This window comes from Blastomyces dermatitidis (genome assembly GCF_000003525.1).
Source record: "Blastomyces dermatitidis ER-3 genomic scaffold supercont1.8, whole genome shotgun sequence".
NCBI lineage: Eukaryota > Fungi > Ascomycota > Eurotiomycetes > Onygenales > Ajellomycetaceae > Blastomyces > Blastomyces dermatitidis.
The window spans coordinates 312,721-318,720 of record NW_025544781.1 but is presented as its reverse complement, the minus strand read 5'-3'; positions in this window follow the sequence as shown (position 1 = coordinate 318,720).

Here is a 6,000-nt window from a genome sequence, read left to right as displayed (position 1 = left end):
CAGTCTGACCAACTTTTCAATTCAGAAGAGTTTAATAAATATCTCAATTAAATTAGTCTGATTAACTTTTCATTGAGTAAGAATAATGAGTTCAAAAGTACACTCAGTTGATGTGGAAAAAGATACTTTCTCAAATGCTATTTCTGAGATTGAAATTCTGAAGAGAAGAAAGAAAGAAGAAATAGAGAAACAACAAGTTCTTGAAATACAGAAACTTGAAAAAGCAAGTAAAATTCTTGAAAAGCAGTGTCTGAGTGATATGAATGAAAAAGTTCTGTTAATTCTTCATGCTCAGGCTTGACAACTATACAAAGTGATCAAGTTCAAACTTGGAATTTCAAACACAGTTCAAAAAACTTTGAAAATTTCTAATACAATCACTGACTCTTCAGTTTACTCTGCTTTCTTTTCTACTTCTTCTTCTTCTTCTTCTTTAAATCAGAAGAAAACATATACTCAAGTAGCTGAATCTACTGTCTCTAAACCTGCTATCTCTAAATCTGCTATCTTAAAATCTGCTCAAAATTCTGAGAAAACTGAGAAGAATACTGCTCATACTTCTAGTGATAGAAGAGTGGAGAAAAAAATGCAAAAAGAGAAAAATCTTCAAATCTTCAGAGATAGAAGACTTATTCTCAAAGTCTTAAATCAGAACATATTGCAGAGAAATAAGCTAAGCTCAAACCTCATTTTCAGAATTAGAAATGAAATCAATCAGCAGTTCTTTTCTTAGTTAATGACTGATATTGAAGTTCAAAAATCAGTTATAGCTTCAATTGAGTCATTCTTCTTTGAAAACTCCATTATTCTGACTATAATGTCTGAATTCAGTGCTGAATTCCTTATTCAGAATGAGAATCTCTAAAAATCAGTAGTAGAATCTTTGTTAAACATAACAATTCTATCTAAGAGAGATAAAAAGTGAGACAAATTCATTCTTCATAATATTTCAGTTGAAATTTTTGACTGTGAAGAAGGAATGCTACTTCTCAAAAATAAATTAGAAGAATACAACTCTATTCAACTGAGAAAGAAGCCTGTATGACTAAATTTAATTGAGTTCAGACAAAGTAGAAGAAATGTCTCTATTCTAATATATATAAAGACAATGAAACAGTCAAAGATCTCTGAAGTAAGAGTAGCAGATTTGAAAATGAGAGTTCATGAATACAAAGACTCAAGAATGAATCTCAAAGCTCAAATACAGTGTTCAAACTGTTAAAGATATGAACACTTTGCAATCTTCTGTTTCAGAAACTCAAAATGTGCATTCTGTGCCAGAGATCACAAAACTAGTGAGCATAAATGTGAAACATGCTTAAAAAGAGATGAAATATGTCAACACACTCTGCTTAAATGCTCTAATTGCAAAGAAAAACATACATCTAGCTCAAAAGAATGTATGTTTGCTTCAAGAACTCAAAAGAACTGAAGAAAAGATGAAGCTCAGAATAAACCTAGAACTGAAGAGAATAGTCAAGCCAGTAAACTTACAACTGTAAGCTTAAAAAGAAGAAACTCTCAATTATCTAAGTCTTTAAACTTCAATTCTTCAGTGAAATGTAAACAGAATTTGAATCCTCAAACTTCTGTTAAGATTAGAGAATTGAGAAATGACTCTGATGATAAACTAGATATAATGCAAGCAGTTGAGATTTCTACTTTTCAGAACAGTTATAATCTACTATCTGATAATAGTGATTAAATTCTACTCTACTCTCTTTTAGTATGAATATACAATAAAAACAACAAAAAAAGTTTAAAAACTCTTTAAAAATCACATTTATTTAAAATAATGTGAATAGAAACTCAAATTGCATTTATTCTTATCTTCAAATTATATTTGAATAAAAAGTTGATTTTGTACTGCTTCAGAAGCTGAATTTTGATGCTGAGTAAAAATATGTCATTACTCACTCAAGCTACTACTGCTTTTTATCTCAAAAGTCTGAGATAAAGTCACAAGTAGTAATCTATGAAAGAAAGAGATCAAGATATCAATTTAATCTAAGATTTGATATCATGTCTGACCCTGATATTCTGGTGAGTGATATTATAGATAAAGAAAATGAGTTTGATACTATACAGCTTATAAATATCTATAATGAAAAGTCATTGAAGAAATATAACAATATCTGGACAATTGATAGAGGATTTCTGAACATAACTTTATCAAGAAACTCTATAATTATAGAAGACTTCAATGCACATCATTTCTGATGAAATTCAGAATGCAAGAGAGTAGTAAGAGCTGATAATCTGATTGAATGAATCTTTGAGCATTTAATAGATTTGATTAATAAGTCTGATCAACAAACATTCTTTAGAAAAGACATGAAACAGAAGTCTATTATAGATCTAATCTTCATATCACAAAATCTAATGAAAAGAAGACTTGTAAACTAGTTTATTAATTTAAATGAGACATCAGAATCAGGTCATGAGATTATTCAATTTGATATTAAACTGAGTGAAAAACAAATGAGTGAAAATCCTCTTCTCTCTAATCAGTATAACTTTGAAAAAGCTGATTGAAAAGCAGTTGAAGAAAGCATAAAACTGTTAAAATCTGAGAGACAGAATGAGCTATATTGAAATTCTGGTCAAGATATCTCAAATGAAATGCTTAAGAATAGAGTGAAGCTTATTACATCTATTATTCTAATAAGTGTTAGAGATAATATTCTAAAGAGAAAATCTTCTGAGTATTGAAAACCTTGATGAAATGAGAATATCTCATCTAAAAGAAAAGAATTAGCTACTGCTAGAAGAGATTGAAAGAATGATGTAATATCTGATAAAGAGTTCAAAGCTGTCAGAAATGAATATTTTTCAGATATTAAAAGAGCTAAAACAGACTGCTGGAATAAATTTCTTGAAGAAGCACAAGAGAAGGAAGTTTTTAAAGCTTTTAACTATATTAAAACAAGAAGTGTAGCAAAACTTTCAGTCTTAGAATATGAGTTTCAGAATGAATCATATACAGCAAACTCTTTTAAGGAAAAATGTCAAGCTTTCATAAGAATTCTCTTTGAGAACTCATCAGATTCAGATTCAGATTCAGATTCAGATTCAGAGAAAGAGAATATATCACTTCTCAACTACATTGATGAAAATGACTGGAAATGGCCTAATCTTACAAAAGATGAATTAGAGTCAGCTATCTTCTCAAGTTCTGTTAAAACTGCTGCAGATTCTGATTCAATTAATCACTTGATTATTCAGAATACATATTCCTACTTAAAGAATGAATATTTTGAGCTCTTTTTCAATCTCTTGAAAAATGAATATCATTCTGAATGCTGAAGAGAAGTCACTGAAGTGATTCTTGTACAACCTAATAGAAAAACTTCAATTTCTAAGTCATATAGAGTAATATCTCTATTGAACTGTCTAGAAAAGGTTTTAGAAAAGATAATAGCTACTTAACTATCTTTTATAAGCTCTATAGATGATTCTCTTTTATTCAGTGAACAAATGAGAGATAGAAAACAGTGTTCTGTAATTGACACTGTTCTCTCAGTTGTTCATAATATTCAAATAGCAAAGCATGAGGATCTGGTCTCAACTGCAGTTTTTATTAATATAAAAGAAGCATTTGATCATGTTTCAAAGTCAAAGTTAGTTCAGACATTGAAGATATTAAAACTGTCACTTTCTCTAATAAAATGAGTTAACTGTTTTATATCTAGAAGAAGTATACAACTCTTCTTTGATGAAATGAAATAAGATAAGACTGAGATAAAAATAGAAGTATCACAGAGATCTTCAATCTCACTCATTTTATTTATAATATACACTGCATATCTATTTAAAAATAGAAATATGAGAATAGTGTGATCTCTGAGTTATATGAATAATATTGATCTAGTCTACAGCTCAAAAACTATCAAAGAGAATTTGAAAGTAATTGAAGAAGCTGTAAAGGAAATCTTTATTAGAGCAGATATCAATCAAATTCAATTTGATATGAATAAAACTGAGTTAATTCATTTCTTTTCTAGATTCAATGAGAAAGAACTATCTCTAACTCTTTTAAATAGAGAGATAAAACCCAGTGTAAATGTCAAATGATTAGAAGTATGGTTAAACTTCAAGTTGAATTTTAAATATCACATTCAACAAAGAACTGTCAAGACAGAAAGACTATTAAATAATATAATCAGACTATCAAATACAGAGAGAGGTCTATTCTTTCAGACTATGAGATAGTTATATATAGCCTGTATTACATCAGTAGCTGATTATAAAGTTCAAGTTTGATGAAATAATCAAGGGAATTTCACTGAACTCTTTCAAAGTCTGTAAAACAGAGTCTTGAGAAGAATTCTGAAAGCATTCAAATCATCTTCTATTAAAGCAATGAAAATTGAAGCTTCAATTCCTTCTTCTGCTATTAGATTTGAAAAGGCCTGTATGAACTATGCTCTGAGAGTTATAAAGATGAGCTCAAATCATATAATCAGAGAAAGAGTCTCTTCTTCATTTTCATCAATTAACTCTGAAAATGAACTGGATTGAAATAGATTTCTTGATTGAAATGAAAATAATTCTTCAAAGAAAATGTCTTCTCAACTGTACAGACTATGCTCTCTGATTAAAAATCAATTTTCTTCTTTAAATGTTGAAAAAGTTGATCATGAGAAGTTATCTCTCTGAAGAGAAAAGCTTGAATCTCTTATAGATGTATAAATAAGTGAACTATCAAAAGAGAAAGAATATGAACAGCATTTAAAGAGGATTTCTACAATCAATATAAAAGACTCTATTCTGATTTATTCAGATGACTCAAAAAATGAGAACTTGAATAGATTAGATGCAGGCATTGCTTATACTGAAGATAATATCAATTTTATCTCAGATTTCTGAAATATAGGCTCTGAATATGAAGTCTTTGATGCTGAACTATTTACAATAGTGAAAGCTTTCAAACTCATTGAAATAAAATCTCATAGAAGAGGAAATTGTTTGAAAGAGATATGAATATTCTCTGATAGTCAAGCTGCTTTAAAAAGACTTAGAAATAGTCAGATTTATAATGATCAAATGAATCTTGAACTGATCTTAAACTCTGTTTTGAAAATTCAAAAGAGAAGAATATCAAAGCTGATTATTCATCTGCACTGGGTTTCTGCTCATATAAATATTCATGACAATGAATTGACTGATTCAGCTGTAAAAAAGAGTGCAGAATTAAGCAGATCTATTCAAAAAATTGTGTTCTGATCTTTTATAAAGAGAAAAATAAAAGAATCTTGTTTACACAAGTGGAATGAAAGCTGGCAGAAATAAAAGAAGAGTATATATTATTCAAGATTTGAAACAAAGCTCAAGTGAAAATCTTGTTTAATTAAATGTAAAAAGAAAATATTCTTATCTATAATACAGCTGAAACTAGAACATGACTATTTCAAATCTTATATACAAAGATTTGATGATAGATTTAACTTAATAGAATGCTCATTCTGTAATACAAATGAGAATTCTGAGTATATTGTAATACACTGTGCATTATACAATAGTCTCAGAGTCAGATTGAAAGAGAAGTATAATCTAAATCAATTAAATATAAGATTCTTATTCTCAACTGAGACAGAAATTAAATACTTAATAGACTTTCTATCAGAAACTCAAGCAGCTATAAGAAAATAGCTAAATTCAGAATTATCTGAATATGAAGAGGAGAAAATCAACCAGATATAGTCTGTTAAAACAGCTATATACTATCTTTTAATAATTTGTTTTATTACAGTCTTTCTTTATTTTATCTTTTTCTTTCAATTTCTTTCTGTCTATCTATTTAATGTGTCTATCTTTAAGACTGTGTTCTCTTTTCCTTTGTCATGATATTGTTAAATGATTTCAAAGTATGAGATGATGTTAAAACACTGCAATTTGTAAACAGTTTTTGTATTCTGAGCTGGAATTTTCTGATTTTGCATATCTGAAATTGATGAATGTATAATAGTTAACTTTACAGACATAGAAAAAACTCTGAGA